The sequence below is a fragment of the Phyllobates terribilis genome, unplaced genomic scaffold (assembly GCF_046119375.1).
Source record: "Phyllobates terribilis strain yellow unplaced genomic scaffold, ASM4611937v1 Scaffold_34__1_contigs__length_13252353, whole genome shotgun sequence".
Lineage (NCBI taxonomy): Eukaryota > Metazoa > Chordata > Amphibia > Anura > Dendrobatidae > Phyllobates > Phyllobates terribilis.
Window position 1 is genome coordinate 3,736,444 of NW_027362794.1, and position 17,070 is coordinate 3,753,513.

General features: G+C 45.4%; 13 non-coding genes across 13 annotated transcripts; all 13 read left to right on the forward strand.

Moving 5' to 3' along the window:
- The first annotated feature begins 637 nt into the window (after positions 1 to 637).
- LOC141180748 (U2 spliceosomal RNA) lies at positions 638 to 828 on the forward strand. The gene has a single exon (XR_012256388.1). It is a non-coding gene; the product is annotated as a U2 spliceosomal RNA (small nuclear RNA).
- Positions 829 to 1,945: 1,117 nt separating this feature from the next.
- Positions 1,946 to 2,136, forward strand: LOC141180749 (U2 spliceosomal RNA). The gene has a single exon (XR_012256389.1). It is a non-coding gene; the product is annotated as a U2 spliceosomal RNA (small nuclear RNA).
- A 1,116-nt stretch (positions 2,137 to 3,252) lies between these two features.
- LOC141181879 (U2 spliceosomal RNA) lies at positions 3,253 to 3,444 on the forward strand. The gene has a single exon (XR_012257414.1). It is a non-coding gene; the product is annotated as a U2 spliceosomal RNA (small nuclear RNA).
- Positions 3,445 to 4,561: 1,117 nt separating this feature from the next.
- On the forward strand, positions 4,562 to 4,752 carry LOC141180751 (U2 spliceosomal RNA). The gene has a single exon (XR_012256391.1). It is a non-coding gene; the product is annotated as a U2 spliceosomal RNA (small nuclear RNA).
- A 1,118-nt stretch (positions 4,753 to 5,870) lies between these two features.
- Positions 5,871 to 6,061, forward strand: LOC141180752 (U2 spliceosomal RNA). The gene has a single exon (XR_012256392.1). It is a non-coding gene; the product is annotated as a U2 spliceosomal RNA (small nuclear RNA).
- A 1,120-nt stretch (positions 6,062 to 7,181) lies between these two features.
- Positions 7,182 to 7,372, forward strand: LOC141180753 (U2 spliceosomal RNA). Its single transcript, XR_012256393.1, has one exon. It is a non-coding gene; the product is annotated as a U2 spliceosomal RNA (small nuclear RNA).
- Positions 7,373 to 8,494: 1,122 nt separating this feature from the next.
- On the forward strand, positions 8,495 to 8,685 carry LOC141180754 (U2 spliceosomal RNA). The gene has a single exon (XR_012256394.1). It is a non-coding gene; the product is annotated as a U2 spliceosomal RNA (small nuclear RNA).
- Positions 8,686 to 9,809: 1,124 nt separating this feature from the next.
- Positions 9,810 to 10,000, forward strand: LOC141180755 (U2 spliceosomal RNA). Its single transcript, XR_012256395.1, has one exon. It is a non-coding gene; the product is annotated as a U2 spliceosomal RNA (small nuclear RNA).
- Positions 10,001 to 11,118: 1,118 nt separating this feature from the next.
- LOC141180756 (U2 spliceosomal RNA) lies at positions 11,119 to 11,309 on the forward strand. Its single transcript, XR_012256396.1, has one exon. It is a non-coding gene; the product is annotated as a U2 spliceosomal RNA (small nuclear RNA).
- A 1,116-nt stretch (positions 11,310 to 12,425) lies between these two features.
- On the forward strand, positions 12,426 to 12,616 carry LOC141181594 (U2 spliceosomal RNA). The gene has a single exon (XR_012257156.1). It is a non-coding gene; the product is annotated as a U2 spliceosomal RNA (small nuclear RNA).
- A 1,121-nt stretch (positions 12,617 to 13,737) lies between these two features.
- Positions 13,738 to 13,928, forward strand: LOC141181698 (U2 spliceosomal RNA). The gene has a single exon (XR_012257250.1). It is a non-coding gene; the product is annotated as a U2 spliceosomal RNA (small nuclear RNA).
- A 1,121-nt stretch (positions 13,929 to 15,049) lies between these two features.
- LOC141181699 (U2 spliceosomal RNA) lies at positions 15,050 to 15,240 on the forward strand. The gene has a single exon (XR_012257251.1). It is a non-coding gene; the product is annotated as a U2 spliceosomal RNA (small nuclear RNA).
- Positions 15,241 to 16,363: 1,123 nt separating this feature from the next.
- LOC141180757 (U2 spliceosomal RNA) lies at positions 16,364 to 16,554 on the forward strand. Its single transcript, XR_012256397.1, has one exon. It is a non-coding gene; the product is annotated as a U2 spliceosomal RNA (small nuclear RNA).
- The last annotated feature ends 516 nt before the right edge of the window (positions 16,555 to 17,070 follow it).

Sequence of the window (17,070 nt, forward strand, 5' to 3'; positions counted from 1 at the left end):
TCTGAAACGTTGTCTCCCTCTGCTGGAACACTGACTTCTTTCATTTAATGCCTGCAGACTATAAAAGAGAAACCAACCCAAAAAGTTTGGTTGATTAGTCTGTGGCATTCTTTTAAACTGTTGCTTATGGCGGTCTCTGTGAGCTTCTCAGTGACATTCAGCCATCCAGGTATCCCGCCTGCAGTAGACGGAATGTGGCAATGGAACGCTGGCTGCGCGTGTCATAATAGGCTCTGAGCCTTTATATACCTGCGCACAGCAGCAGCCACCTTCAGTCTGCTGCTGGACAGCCAGCAGCAGCAGCAGCAGCAGGAGAGGTAATTAATCAGCAACCCTCCTGCTAAGGGTAGACAGCTGCTCGTTCCACCCCCCCCCCCGCCTTAATTGGTTCTCCTCCCTTCCAACGGTGTTGAGGCGGGTGGGAACAGCCGGGGGTTGAGGGTACTGTGCTAAAAGAGGTGGAGTTATGCAGATCTAAAACGCGTGGATTGCAGCAGCAGCAAGCCGAAAAGTGCAGGCATGTGAGGGATCTAGAGGTTGACAGCATGTCTTCTTAACGGGAGTCCAGGTGGCCATCTCCACAAATGGACTTTTCAGAATCCTTGGGTGGCACCGTAGTCGGAAACCAATTCTGGTTATCGCTTCTCGGCCTTTTGGCTAAGATCAAGTGTAGTATCTGTTCTTATCAGTTTAATATCTGATACGTCCCCTATCTGGGGACCATATATTAAATGGATTTTTAGAACAGGGAGATGGAAAAAGAGCTTGCTCTGTCCACTCCACGCATTGACCTGGTATTGCAGTATCTCCAGGACCGGTGCACCCCTTCTTTAATGCAGTTTCTAAAATCAGAAAGAATTGAATTCAATGCTTTTTGTTCATTTGGCTTGATTGTCGGATTTTGGGATGGACTCTTTGGCTTTGCTTTTCTTCTCCTCATTGGATTTTTCATGTTAAAAGTTGCAGAAGCCAGATGACAAGCTCATTTTGGTTCAACTTCAGCAACTGTGCATTGCATTGCCATGTAATGTAATGCAATGCTATCTATCTAGCTCTCCCTCTATACTTCCTTTTGGATAAACAGACATATTAGGCAAGCATTTTGGAGCTTTCACCTAAATAACTACAGGTGGTGAGATAAGCTGCACAATATAATTGACCTTTCAGTATATTGTTGCACACACACCATCTATTTAGCAAATGCCCTTGTTATCAACAGCAGCCTTTTAAACTCACCTGAGCTAACAGGTATGTGAGCTGGTTACTCTGCTGCGCTTAAAATTTCTTTTTTGGTTTGCTACAATGCCTTTTCTGAAACGTTGTCTCCCACTGCTGGAACACTGACTTCTTTCATTTAATGCCTGCAGACTATAAAAGAGAAACCAACCCAAAAAGTTGGGTTGATTAGTCTGTGGCATTCTTTTAAACTGTTGCTTATGGCGGTCTCTGTGAGCTTCTCAGTGACATTCAGCCATCCAGGTATCCCGCCTGCAGTAGACGGAATGTGGCAATGGAACGCTGGCTGCGCGTGTCATAATAGGCTCTGAGCCTTTATATACCTGCGCACAGCAGCAGCCACCTTCAGTCTGCTGCTGGACAGCCAGCAGCAGCAGCAGCAGCAGGAGAGGTAATTAATCAGCAACCCTCCTGCTAAGGGTAGACAGCTGCTCGTTCCACCCCCCCCCGCCTTAATTGGTTCTCCTCCCTTCCAACGGTGTTGAGGCGGGTGGGAACAGCCGGGGGTTGAGGGTACTGTGCTAAAAGAGGTGGAGTTATGCAGATCTAAAACGCGTGGATTGCAGCAGCAGCAAGCCGAAAAGTGCAGGCATGTGAGGGATCTAGAGGTTGACAGCATGTCTTCTTAACGGGAGTCCAGGTGGCCATCTCCACAAATGGACTTTTCAGAATCCTTGGGTGGCACCGTAGTCGGAAACCAATTCTGGTTATCGCTTCTCGGCCTTTTGGCTAAGATCAAGTGTAGTATCTGTTCTTATCAGTTTAATATCTGATACGTCCCCTATCTGGGGACCATATATTAAATGGATTTTTAGAACAGGGAGATGGAAAAAGAGCTTGCTCTGTCCACTCCACGCATTGACCTGGTATTGCAGTATCTCCAGGACCGGTGCACCCCTTCTTTAATGCAGTTTCTAAAATCAGAAAGATTTGAATTCAATGCTTTTTGTTCATTTGGCTTGTTTGTCGGATTTTGGGATGGACTCTTTGGCTTTGCTTTTCTTCTCCTCATTGGATTTTTCATGTTAAAAGTTGCAGAAGCCAGATGACAAGCTCATTTTGGTTCAACTTCAGCAACTGTGCATTGCATTGCCATGTAATGTAATGCAATGCTATCTATCTAGCTCTCCCTCTATACTTCCTTTTGGATAAACAGACATATTAGGCAAGCATTTTGGAGCTTTCACCTAAATAACTACAGGTGGTGAGATAAGCTGCACAATATAATTGACCTTTCAGTATATTGTTGCACACACACCATCTATTTAGCAAATGCCCTTGTTATCAACTGCAGCCTTTTAAACTCACCTGAGCTAACAGGTATGTGAGCTGGTTACTCTGCTGCGCTTAAAATTTCTTTTTTGGTTTGCTACAATGCCTTTTCTGAAACGTTGTCTCCCTCTGCTGGAACACTGACTTCTTTCATTTAATGCCTGCAGACTATAAAAGAGAAAACAACCCAAAAAGTTTGGTTGATTACTCTGTGGCATTCTTTTAAACTGTTGCTTATGGCGGTCTCTGTGAGCTTCTCAGTGACATTCAGCCATCCAGGTATCCCGCCTGCAGTAGACGGAATGTGGCAATGGAACGCTGGCTGCGCGTGTCATAATAGGCTCTGAGCCTTTATATACCTGCGCACAGCAGCAGCCACCTTCAGTCTGCTGCTGGACAGCCAGCAGCAGCAGCAGCAGCAGGAGAGGTAATTAATCAGCAACCCTCCTGCTAAGGGTAGACAGCTGCTCGTTCCACCCCCCCCGCCTTAATTGGTTCTCCTCCCTTCCAACGGTGTTGAGGCGGGTGGGAACAGCCGGGGGTTGAGGGTACTGTGCTAAAAGAGGTGGAGTTATGCAGATCTAAAACGCGTGGATTGCAGCAGCAGCAAGCCGAAAAGTGCAGGCATGTGAGGGATCTAGAGGTTGACAGCATGTCTTCTTAACGGGAGTCCAGGTGGCCATCTCCACAAATGGACTTTTCAGAATCCTTGGGTGGCACCGTAGTCGGAAACCAATTCTGGTTATCGCTTCTCGGCCTTTTGGCTAAGATCAAGTGTAGTATCTGTTCTTATCAGTTTAATATCTGATACGTCCCCTATCTGGGGACCATATAGATATTAAATGGATATTTAGAACAGGGAGATGGAAAAAGAGCTTTCTCTGTCCACCCACGCATGACCTGTATTGCAGTATCCTCCAGAACGGTGCACCCCTTCTTTAATGCAGTTTCTAAAATCAGAAAGAATTGAATTCAATGCTTTTTTGTTCATTTGGCTTGTTTGTCGGATTTTGGGATGGACTCTTTGGCTTTGCTTTTCTTCTCCTCATTGGATTTTCATGTTAAAAGTTGCAGAAGCCAGATGACAAGCTCATTTTGGTTCAACTTCAGCAACTGTGCATTGCATTGCCATGTAATGTAATGCAATGCTATCTATCTAGCTCTCCCTCTATACTTCCTTTTGGATAAACAGACATATTAGGCAAGCATTTTGGAGCTTTCACCTAAATAACTACAGGTGGTGAGATAAGCTGCACAATATAATTGACCTTTCAGTATATTGTTGCACACACACCATCTATTTAGCAAATGCCTTGTTATCAACAGCAGCCTTTAAACTCACCTGAGCTAACAGGTATGTGAGCTGGTTACTCTGCTGCGCTTAAAATTTCTTTTTTGGTTTGCTACAATGCCTTTTCTGAAACGTTGTCTCCCTCTGCTGGAACACTGACTTCTTTCATTTAATGCCTGCAGACTATAAAAGAGAAACCAACCCAAAAAGTTTGGTTGATTAGTCTGTGGCATTCTTTTAAACTGTTGCTTATGGCGGTCTCTGTGAGCTTCTCAGTGACATTCAGCCATCCAGGTATCCCGCCTGCAGTAGACGGAATGTGGCAATGGAACGCTGGCTGCGCGTGTCATAATAGGCTCTGAGCCTTTATATACCTGCGCACAGCAGCAGCCACCTTCAGTCTGCTGCTGGACAGCCAGCAGCAACAACAGCAGCAGGAGAGGTAATTAATCAGCAACCCTCCTGCTAAGGGTAGACAGCTGCTCGTTCCACCCCCCCCCCCGCCTTAATTGGTTCTCCTCCCTTCCAACGGTGTTGAGGCGGGTGGGAACAGCCGGGGGTTGAGGGTACTGTGCTAAAAGAGGTGGAGTTATGCAGATCTAAAACGCGTGGATTGCAGCAGCAGCAAGCCGAAAAGTGCAGGCATGTGAGGGATCTAGAGGTTGACAGCATGTCTTCTTAACGGGAGTCCAGGTGGCCATCTCCACAAATGGACTTTTCAGAATCCTTGGGTGGCACCGTAGTCGGAAACCAATTCTGGTTATCGCTTCTCGGCCTTTTGGCTAAGATCAAGTGTAGTATCTGTTCTTATCAGTTTAATATCTGATACGTCCCCTATCTGGGGACCATATATTAAATGGATTTTTAGAACAGGGAGATGGAAAAAGAGCTTGCTCTGTCCACTCCACGCATTGACCTGGTATTGCAGTATCTCCAGGACCGGTGCACCCCTTCTTTAATGCAGTTTCTAAAATCAGAAAGAATTGAATTCAATGCTTTTTGTTCATTTGGCTTGTTTGTCGGATTTTGGGATGGACTCTTTGGCTTTGCTTTTCTTCTCCTCATTGGATTTTTCATGTTAAAAGTTGCAGAAGCCAGATGACAAGCTCATTTTGGTTCAACTTCAGCAACTGTGCATTGCATTGCCATGTAATGTAATGCAATGCTATCTATCTAGCTCTCCCTCTATACTTCCTTTTGGATAAACAGACATATTAGGCAAGCATTTTGGAGCTTTCACCTAAATAACTACAGGTGGTGAGATAAGCTGCACAATATAATTGACCTTTCAGTATATTGTTGCACACACACCATCTATTTAGCAAATGCCCTTGTTATCAACAGCAGCCTTTTAAACTCACCTGAGCTAACAGGTATGTGAGCTGGTTACTCTGCTGCGCTTAAAATTTCTTTTTTGGTTTGCTACAATGCCTTTTCTGAAACGTTGTCTCCCTCTGCTGGAACACTGACTTCTTTCATTTAATGCCTGCAGACTATAAAAGAGAAACCAACCCAAAAAGTTTGGTTGATTAGTCTGTGGCATTCTTTTAAACTGTTGCTTATGGCGGTCTCTGTGAGCTTCTCAGTGACATTCAGCCATCCAGGTATCCCGCCTGCAGTAGACGGAATGTGGCAATGGAACGCTGGCTGCGCGTGTCATAATAGGCTCTGAGTCTTTATATACCTGCGCACAGCAGCAGCCACCTTCAGTCTGCTGCTGGACAGCCAGCAGCAACAACAGCAGCAGGAGAGGTAATTAATCAGCAACCCTCCTGCTAAGGGTAGACAGCTGCTCGTTCCACCCCCCCCCCGCCTTAATTGGTTTTCCTCCCTTCCAACGGTGTTGAGGCGGGTGGGAACAGCCGGGGGTTGAGGGTACTGTGCTAAAAGAGGTGGAGTTATGCAGATCTAAAACGCGTGGATTGCAGCAGCAGCAAGCCGAAAAGTGCAGGCATGTGAGGGATCTAGAGGTTGACAGCATGTCTTCTTAACGGGAGTCCAGGTGGCCATCTCCACAAATGGACTTTTCAGAATCCTTGGGTGGCACCGTAGTCGGAAACCAATTCTGGTTATCGCTTCTCGGCCTTTTGGCTAAGATCAAGTGTAGTATCTGTTCTTATCAGTTTAATATCTGATACGTCCCCTATCTGGGGACCATATATTAAATGGATTTTTAGAACAGGGAGATGGAAAAAGAGCTTGCTCTGTCCACTCCACGCATTGACCTGGTATTGCAGTATCTCCAGGACCGGTGCACCCCTTCTTTAATGCAGTTTCTAAAATCAGAAAGAATTGAATTCAATGCTTTTTGTTCATTTGGCTTGTTTGTCGGATTTTGGGATGGACTCTTTGGCTTTGCTTTTCTTCTCCTCATTGGATTTTTCATGTTAAAAGTTGCAGAAGCCAGATGACAAGCTCATTTTGGTTCAACTTCAGCAACTGTGCATTGCATTGCCATGTAATGTAATGCAATGCTATCTATCTAGCTCTCCCTCTATACTTCCTTTTGGATAAACAGACATATTAGGCAAGCATTTTGGAGCTTTCACCTAAATAACTACAGGTGGTGAGATAAGCTGCACAATATAATTGACCTTTCAGTATATTGTTGCACACACACCATCTATTTAGCAAATGCCCTTGTTATCAACAGCAGCCTTTTAAACTCACCTGAGCTAACAGGTATGTGAGCTGGTTACTCTGCTGCGCTTAAAATTTCTTTTTTGGTTTGCTACAATGCCTTTTCTGAAACGTTGTCTCCCTCTGCTGGAACACTGACTTCTTTCATTTAATGCCTGCAGACTATAAAAGAGAAACCAACCCAAAAAGTTTGGTTGATTAGTCTATGGCATTCTTTTAAACTGTTGCTTATGGCGGTCTCTGTGAGCTTCTCAGTGACATTCAGCCATCCAGGTATCCCGCCTGCAGTAGACGGAATGTGGCAATGGAACGCTGGCTGCGCGTGTCATAATAGGCTCTGAGCCTTTATATACCTGCGCACAGCAGCAGCCACCTTCAGTCTGCTGCTGGACAGCCAGCAGCAGCAGCAGCAGCAGGAGAGGTAATTAATCAGCAACCCTCCTGCTAAGGGTAGACAGCTGCTCGTTCCACCCCCCCCCCCCGCCTTAATTGGTTCTCCTCCCTTCCAACGGTGTTGAGGCGGGTGGGAACAGCCGGGGGTTGAGGGTACTGTGCTAAAAGAGGTGGAGTTATGCAGATCTAAAACGCGTGGATTGCAGCAGCAGCAAGCCGAAAAGTGCAGGCATGTGAGGGATCTAGAGGTTGACAGCATGTCTTCTTAACGGGAGTCCAGGTGGCCATCTCCACAAATGGACTTTTCAGAATCCTTGGGTGGCACCGTAGTCGGAAGCCAATTCTGGTTATCGCTTCTCGGCCTTTTGGCTAAGATCAAGTGTAGTATCTGTTCTTATCAGTTTAATATCTGATACGTCCCCTATCTGGGGACCATATATTAAATGGATTTTTAGAACAGGGAGATGGAAAAAGAGCTTGCTCTGTCCACTCCACGCATTGACCTGGTATTGCAGTATCTCCAGGACCGGTGCACCCCTTCTTTAATGCAGTTTCTAAAATCAGAAAGAATTGAATTCAATGCTTTTTGTTCATTTGGCTTGTTTGTCGGATTTTGGGATGGACTCTTTGGCTTTGCTTTTCTTCTCCTCATTGGATTTTTCATGTTAAAAGTTGCAGAAGCCAGATGACAAGCTCATTTTGGTTCAACTTCAGCAACTGTGCATTGCATTGCCATGTAATGTAATGCAATGCTATCTATCTAGCTCTCCCTCTATACTTCCTTTTGGATAAACAGACATATTAGGCAAGCATTTTGGAGCTTTCACCTAAATAACTACAGGTGGTGAGATAAGCTGCACAATATAATTGACCTTTCAGTATATTGTTGCACACACACCATCTATTTAGCAAATGCCCTTGTTATCAACAGCAGCCTTTTAAACTCACCTGAGCTAACAGGTATGTGAGCTGGTTACTCTGCTGCGCTTAAAATTTCTTTTTTGGTTTGCTACAATGCCTTTTCTGAAACGTTGTCTCCCTCTGCTGGAACACTGACTTCTTTCATTTAATGCCTGCAGACTATAAAAGAGAAACCAACCCAAAAAGTTTGGTTGATTAGTCTGTGGCATTCTTTTAAACTGTTGCTTATGGCGGTCTCTGTGAGCTTCTCAGTGACATTCAGCCATCCAGGTATCCCGCCTGCAGTAGACGGAATGTGGCAATGGAACGCTGGCTGCGCGTGTCATAATAGGCTCTGAGCCTTTATATACCTGCGCACAGCAGCAGCCACCTTCAGTCTGCTGCTGGACAGCCAGCAGCAGCAGCAGCAGCAGCAGGAGAGGTAATTAATCAGCAACCCTCCTGCTAAGGGTAGACAGCTGCTCGTTCCACCCCCCCCCCCGCCTTAATTGGTTCTCCTCCCTTCCAACGGTGTTGAGGCGGGTGGGAACAGCCGGGGGTTGAGGGTACTGTGCTAAAAGAGGTGGAGTTATGCAGATCTAAAACGCGTGGATTGCAGCAGCAGCAAGCCGAAAAGTGCAGGCATGTGAGGGATCTAGAGGTTGACAGCATGTCTTCTTAACGGGAGTCCAGGTGGCCATCTCCACAAATGGACTTTTCAGAATCCTTGGGTGGCACCGTAGTCGGAAACCAATTCTGGTTATCGCTTCTCGGCCTTTTGGCTAAGATCAAGTGTAGTATCTGTTCTTATCAGTTTAATATCTGATACGTCCCCTATCTGGGGACCATATATTAAATGGATTTTTAGAACAGGGAGATGGAAAAAGAGCTTGCTCTGTCCACTCCACGCATTGACCTGGTATTGCAGTATCTCCAGGACCGGTGCACCCCTTCTTTAATGCAGTTTCTAAAATCAGAAAGAATTGAATTCAATGCTTTTTGTTCATTTGGCTTGTTTGTCGGATTTTGGGATGGACTCTTTGGCTTTGCTTTTCTTCTCCTCATTGGATTTTTCATGTTAAAAGTTGCAGAAGCCAGATGACAAGCTCATTTTGGTTCAACTTCAGCAACTGTGCATTGCATTGCCATGTAATGTAATGCAATGCTATCTATCTAGCTCTCCCTCTATACTTCCTTTTGGATAAACAGACATATTAGGCAAGCATTTTGGAGCTTTCACCTAAATAACTACAGGTGGTGAGATAAGCTGCACAATATAATTGACCTTTCAGTATATTGTTGCACACACACCATCTATTTAGCAAATGCCCTTGTTATCAACAGCAGCCTTTTAAACTCACCTGAGCTAACAGGTATGTGAGCTGGTTACTCTGCTGCGCTTAAAATTTCTTTTTTGGTTTGCTACAATGCCTTTTCTGAAACGTTGTCTCCCTCTGCTGGAACACTGACTTCTTTCATTTAATGCCTGCAGACTATAAAAGAGAAACCAACCCAAAAAGTTTGGTTGATTAGTCTGTGGCATTCTTTTAAACTGTTGCTTATGGCGGTCTCTGTGAGCTTCTCAGTGACATTCAGCCATCCAGGTATCCCGCCTGCAGTAGACGGAATGTGGCAATGGAACGCTGGCTGCGCGTGTCATAATAGGCTCTGAGCCTTTATATACCTGCGCACAGCAGCAGCCACCTTCAGTCTGCTGCTGGACAGCCAGCAGCAGCAGCAGCAGCAGGAGAGGTAATTAATCAGCAACCCTCCTGCTAAGGGTAGACAGCTGCTCGTTCCACCCCCCCCCCCCCCCCGCCTTAATTGGTTCTCCTCCCTTCCAACGGTGTTGAGGCGGGTGGGAACAGCCGGGGGTTGAGGGTACTGTGCTAAAAGAGGTGGAGTTATGCAGATCTAAAACGCGTGGATTGCAGCAGCAGCAAGCCGAAAAGTGCAGGCATGTGAGGGATCTAGAGGTTGACAGCATGTCTTCTTAACGGGAGTCCAGGTGGCCATCTCCACAAATGGACTTTTCAGAATCCTTGGGTGGCACCGTAGTCGGAAACCAATTCTGGTTATCGCTTCTCGGCCTTTTGGCTAAGATCAAGTGTAGTATCTGTTCTTATCAGTTTAATATCTGATACGTCCCCTATCTGGGGACCATATATTAAATGGATTTTTAGAACAGGGAGATGGAAAAAGAGCTTGCTCTGTCCACTCCACGCATTGACCTGGTATTGCAGTATCTCCAGGACCGGTGCACCCCTTCTTTAATGCAGTTTCTAAAATCAGAAAGAATTGAATTCAATGCTTTTTGTTCATTTGGCTTGTTTGTCGGATTTTGGGATGGACTCTTTGGCTTTGCTTTTCTTCTCCTCATTGGATTTTTCATGTTAAAAGTTGCAGAAGCCAGATGACAAGCTCATTTTGGTTCAACTTCAGCAACTGTGCATTGCATTGCCATGTAATGTAATGCAATGCTATCTATCTAGCTCTCCCTCTATACTTCCTTTTGGATAAACAGACATATTAGGCAAGCATTTTGGAGCTTTCACCTAAATAACTACAGGTGGTGAGATAAGCTGCACAATATAATTGACCTTTCAGTATATTGTTGCACACACACCATCTATTTAGCAAATGCCCTTGTTATCAACAGCAGCCTTTTAAACTCACCTGAGCTAACAGGTATGTGAGCTGGTTACTCTGCTGCGCTTAAAATTTCTTTTTTGGTTTGCTACAATGCCTTTTCTGAAACGTTGTCTCCCTCTGCTGGAACACTGACTTCTTTCATTTAATGCCTGCAGACTATAAAAGAGAAACCAACCGAAAAAGTTTGGTTGATTAGTCTGTGGCATTCTTTTAAACTGTTGCTTATTGCGGTCTCTGTGAGCTTCTCAGTGACATTCAGCCATCCAGGTATCCCGCCTGCAGTAGACGGAATGTGGCAATGGAACGCTGGCTGCGCGTGTCATAATAGGCTCTGAGCCTTTATATACCTGCGCACAGCAGCAGCCACCTTCAGTCTGCTGCTGGACAGCCAGCAGCAGCAGCAGCAGCAGGAGAGGTAATTAATCAGCAACCCTCCTGCTAAGGGTAGACAGCTGCTCGTTCCACCCCCCCCCCGCCTTAATTGGTTCTCCTCCCTTCCAACGGTGTTGAGGCGGGTGGGAACAGCCGGGGGTTGAGGGTACTGTGCTAAAAGAGGTGGAGTTATGCAGATCTAAAACGCGTGGATTGCAGCAGCAGCAAGCCGAAAAGTGCAGGCATGTGAGGGATCTAGAGGTTGACAGCATGTCTTCTTAACGGGAGTCCATGTGGCCATCTCCACAAATGGACTTTTCAGAATCCTTGGGTGGCACCGTAGTCGGAAACCAATTCTGGTTATCGCTTCTCGGCCTTTTGGCTAAGATCAAGTGTAGTATCTGTTCTTATCAGTTTAATATCTGATACGTCCCCTATCTGGGGACCATATATTAAATGGATTTTTAGAACAGGGAGATGGAAAAAGAGCTTGCTCTGTCCACTCCACGCATTGACCTGGTATTGCAGTATCTCCAGGACCGGTGCACCCCTTCTTTAATGCAGTTTCTAAAATCAGAAAGAATTGAATTCAATGCTTTTTGTTCATTTGGCTTGTTTGTCGGATTTTGGGATGGACTCTTTGGCTTTGCTTTTCTTCTCCTCATTGGATTTTTCATGTTAAAAGTTGCAGAAGCCAGATGACAAGCTCATTTTGGTTCAACTTCAGCAACTGTGCATTGCATTGCCATGTAATGTAATGCAATGCTATCTATCTAGCTCTCCCTCTATACTTCCTTTTGGATAAACAGACATATTAGGCAAGCATTTTGGAGCTTTCACCTAAATAACTACAGGTGGTGAGATAAGCTGCACAATATAATTGACCTTTCAGTATATTGTTGCACACACACCATCTATTTAGCAAATGCCCTTGTTATCAACAGCAGCCTTTTAAACTCACCTGAGCTAACAGGTATGTGAGCTGGTTACTCTGCTGCGCTTAAAATTTCTTTTTTGGTTTGCTACAATGCCTTTTCTGAAACGTTGTCTCCCTCTGCTGGAACACTGACTTCTTTCATTTAATGCCTGCAGACTATAAAAGAGAAACCAACCCAAAAAGTTTGGTTGATTAGTCTGTGGCATTCTTTTAAACTGTTGCTTATGGCGGTCTCTGTGAGCTTCTCACTGACATTCAGCCATCCAGGTATCCCGCCTGCAGTAGACGGAATGTGGCAATGGAACGCTGGCTGCGCGTGTCATAATAGGCTCTGAGCCTTTATATACCTGCGCACAGCAGCAGCCACCTTCAGTCTGCTGCTGGACAGCCAGCAGCAGCAGCAGCAGGAGAGGTAATTAATCAGCAACCCTCCTGCTAAGGGTAGACAGCTGCTCGTTCCACCCCCCCCCCCGCCTTAATTGGTTCTCCTCCCTTCCAACGGTGTTGAGGCGGGTGGGAGAAGCCGGGGGTTGAGGGTACTGTGCTAAAAGAGGTGGAGTTATGCAGATCTAAAACGCGTGGATTGCAGCAGCAGCAAGCCGAAAAGTGCAGGCATGTGAGGGATCTAGAGGTTGACAGCATGTCTTCTTAACGGGAGTCCAGGTGGCCATCTCCACAAATGGACTTTTCAGAATCCTTGGGTGGCACCGTAGTCGGAAACCAATTCTGGTTATCGCTTCTCGGCCTTTTGGCTAAGATCAAGTGTAGTATCTGTTCTTATCAGTTTAATATCTGATACGTCCCCTATCTGGGGACCATATATTAAATGGATTTTTAGAACAGGGAGATGGAAAAAGAGCTTGCTCTGTCCACTTCACGCATTGACCTGGTATTGCAGTATCTCCAGGACCGGTGCACCCCTTCTTTAATGCAGTTTCTAAAATCAGAAAGAATTGAATTCAATGCTTTTTGTTCATTTGGCTTGTTTGTCGGATTTTGGGATGGACTCTTTGGCTTTGCTTTTCTTCTCCTCATTGGATTTTTCATGTTAAAAGTTGCAGAAGCCAGATGACAAGCTCATTTTGGTTCAACTTCAGCAACTGTGCATTGCATTGCCATGTAATGTAATGCAATGCTATCTATCTAGCTCTCCCTCTATACTTCCTTTTGGATAAACAGACATATTAGGCAAGCATTTTGGAGCTTTCACCTAAATAACTACAGGTGGTGAGATAAGCTGCACAATATAATTGACCTTTCAGTATATTGTTGCACACACACCATCTATTTAGCAAATGCCCTTGTTATCAACAGCAGCCTTTTAAACTCACCTGAGCTAACAGGTATGTGAGCTGGTTACTCTGCTGCGCTTAAAATTTCTTTTTTGGTTTGCTACAATGCCTTTTCTGAAACGTTGTCTCCCTCTGCTGGAACACTGACTTCTTTCATTTAATGCCTGCAGACTATAAAAGAGAAACCAACCCAAAAAGTTTGGTTGATTAGTCTGTGGCATTCTTTTAAACTGTTGCTTATGGCGGTCTCTGTGAGCTTCTCAGTGACATTCAGCCATCCAGGTATCCCGCCTGCAGTAGACGGAATGTGGCAATGGAACGCTGGCTGCGCGTGTCATAATAGGCTCTGAGCCTTTATATACCTGCGCACAGCAGCAGCCACCTTCAGTCTGCTGCTGGACAGCCAGCAGCAGCAGCAGCAGCAGGAGAGGTAATTAATCAGCAACCCTCCTGCTAAGGGTAGACAGCTGCTCGTTCCACCCCCCCCCCCCCGCCTTAATTGGTTCTCCTCCCTTCCAACGGTGTTGAGGCGGGTGGGAACAGCCGGGGGTTGAGGGTACTGTGCTAAAAGAGGTGGAGTTATGCAGATCTAAAACGCGTGGATTGCAGCAGCAGCAAGCCGAAAAGTGCAGGCATGTGAGGGATCTAGAGGTTGACAGCATGTCTTCTTAACGGGAGTCCAGGTGGCCATCTCCACAAATGGACTTTTCAGAATCCTTGGGTGGCACCGTAGTCGGAAACCAATTCTGGTTATCGCTTCTCGGCCTTTTGGCTAAGACCAAGTGTAGTATCTGTTCTTATCAGTTTAATATCTGATACGTCCCCTATCTGGGGACCATATATTAAATGGATTTTTAGAACAGGGAGATGGAAAAAGAGCTTGCTCTGTCCACTCCACGCATTGACCTGGTATTGCAGTATCTCCAGGACCGGTGCACCCCTTCTTTAATGCAGTTTCTAAAATCAGAAAGAATTGAATTCAATGCTTTTTGTTCATTTGGCATGTTTGTCGGATTTTGGGATGGACTCTTTGGCTTTGCTTTTCTTCTCCTCATTGGATTTTTCATGTTAAAAGTTGCAGAAGCCAGATGACAAGCTCATTTTGGTTCAACTTCAGCAACTGTGCATTGCATTGCCATGTAATGTAATGCAATGCTATCTATCTAGCTCTCCCTCTATACTTCCTTTTGGATAAACAGACATATTAGGCAAGCATTTTGGAGCTTTCACCTAAATAACTACAGGTGGTGAGATAAGCTGCACAATATAATTGACCTTTCAGTATATTGTTGCACACACACCATCTATTTAGCAAATGCCCTTGTTATCAACAGCAGCCTTTTAAACTCACCTGAGCTAACAGGTATGTGAGCTGGTTACTCTGCTGCGCTTAAAATTTCTTTTTTGGTTTGCTACAATGCCTTTTCTGAAACGTTGTCTCCCTCTGCTGGAACACTGACTTCTTTCATTTAATGCCTGCAGACTATAAAAGAGAAACCAACCCAAAAAGTTTGGTTGATTAGTCTGTGGCATTCTTTTAAACTGTTGCTTATGGCGGTCTCTGTGAGCTTCTCAGTGACATTCAGCCATCCAGGTATCCCGCCTGCAGTAGACGGAATGTGGCAATGGAACGCTGGCTGCGCGTGTCATAATAGGCTCTGAGCCTTTATATACCTGCGCACAGCAGCAGCCACCTTCAGTCTGCTGCTGGACAGCCAGCAGCAGCAGCAGCAGGAGAGGTAATTAATCAGCAACCCTCCTGCTAAGGGTAGACAGCTGCTCGTTCCACCCCCCCCCCCCCCCCGCCTTAATTGGTTCTCCTCCCTTCCAACGGTGTTGAGGCGGGTGGGAACAGCCGGGGGTTGAGGGTACTGTGCTAAAAGAGGTGGAGTTATGCAGATCTAAAACGCGTGGATTGCAGCAGCAGCAAGCCGAAAAGTGCAGGCATGTGAGGGATCTAGAGGTTGACAGCATGTCTTCTTAACGGGAGTCCAGGTGGCCATCTCCACAAATGGACTTTTCAGAATCCTTGGGTGGCACCGTAGTCGGAAACCAATTCTGGTTATCGCTTCTCGGCCTTTTGGCTAAGACCAAGTGTAGTATCTGTTCTTATCAGTTTAATATCTGATACGTCCCCTATCTGGGGACCATATATTAAATGGATTTTTAGAACAGGGAGATGGAAAAAGAGCTTGCTCTGTCCACTCCACGCATTGACCTGGTATTGCAGTATCTCCAGGACCGGTGCACCCCTTCTTTAATGCAGTTTCTAAAATCAGAAAGAATTGAATTCAATGCTTTTTGTTCATTTGGCATGTTTGTCGGATTTTGGGATGGACTCTTTGGCTTTGCTTTTCTTCTCCTCATTGGATTTTTCATGTTAAAAGTTGCAGAAGCCAGATGACAAGCTCATTTTGGTTCAACTTCAGCAACTGTGCATTGCATTGCCATGTAATGTAATGCAATGCTATCTATCTAGCTCTCCCTCTATACTTCCTTTTGGATAAACAGACATATTAGGCAAGCATTTTGGAGCTTTCACCTAAATAACTACAGGTGGTGAGATAAGCTGCACAATATAATTGACCTTTCAGTATATTGTTGCACACACACCATCTATTTAGCAAATGCCCTTGTTATCAACAGCAGCCTTTTAAACTCACCTGAGCTAACAGGTATGTGAGCTGGTTACTCTGCTGCGCTTAAAATTTCTTTTTTGGTTTGCTACAATGCCTTTTCTGAAACGTTGTCTCCCTCTGCTGGAACACTGACTTCTTTCATTTAATGCCTGCAGACTATAAAAGAGAAACCAACCCAAAAAGTTTGGTTGATTAGTCTGTGGCATTCTTTTAAACTGTTGCTTATGGCGGTCTCTGTGAGCTTCTCAGTGACATTCAGCCATCCAGGTATCCCGCCTGCAGTAGACGGAATGTGGCAATGGAACGCTGGCTGCGCGTGTCATAATAGGCTCTGAGCCTTTATATACCTGCGCACAGCAGCAGCCACCTTCAGTCTGCTGCTGGACAGCCAGCAGCAGCAGCAGCAGGAGAGGTAATTAATCAGCAACCCTCCTGCTAAGGGTAGACAGCTGCTCGTTCCACCCCCCCCCCCCCCCCCCGCCTTAATTGGTTCTCCTCCCTTCCAACGGTGTTGAGGCGGGTGGGAACAGCCGGGGGTTGAGGGTACTGTGCTAAAAGAGGTGGAGTTATGCAGATCTAAAACGCGTGGATTGCAGCAGCAGCAAGCCGAAAAGTGCAGGCATGTGAGGGATCTAGAGGTTGACAGCATGTCTTCTTAACGGGAGTCCAGGTGGCCATCTCCACAAATGGACTTTTCAGAATCCTTGGGTGGCACCGTAGTCGGAAACCAATTCTGGTTATCGCTTCTCGGCCTTTTGGCTAAGATCAAGTGTAGTATCTGTTCTTATCAGTTTAATATCTGATACGTCCCCTATCTGGGGACCATATATTAAATGGATTTTTAGAACAGGGAGATGGAAAAAGAGCTTGCTCTGTCCACTCCACGCATTGACCTGGTATTGCAGTATCTCCAGGACCGGTGCACCCCTTCTTTAATGCAGTTTCTAAAATCAGAAAGAATTGAATTCAATGCTTTTTGTTCATTTGGCTTGTTTGTCGGATTTTGGGATGGACTCTTTGGCTTTGCTTTTCTTCTCCTCATTGGATTTTTCATGTTAAAAGTTGCAGAAGCCAGATGACAAGCTCATTTTGGTTCAACTTCAGCAACTGTGCATTGCATTGCCATGTAATGTAATGCAATGCTATCTATCTAGCTCTCCCTCTATACTTCCTTTTGGATAAACAGACATATTAGGCAAGCATTTTGGAGCTTTCACCTAAATAACTACAGGTGGTGAGATAAGCTGCACAATATAATTGACCTTTCAGTATATTGTTGCACACACACCATCTATTTAGCAAATGCCCTTGTTATCAACAGCAGCCTTTTAAACTCACCTGAGCTAACAGGTATGTGAGCTGGTTACTCTGCTGCGCTTAAAATTTCTTTTTTGGTTTGCTACAATGCCTTTTCTGAAACGTTGTCTCCCTCTGCTGGAACACTGA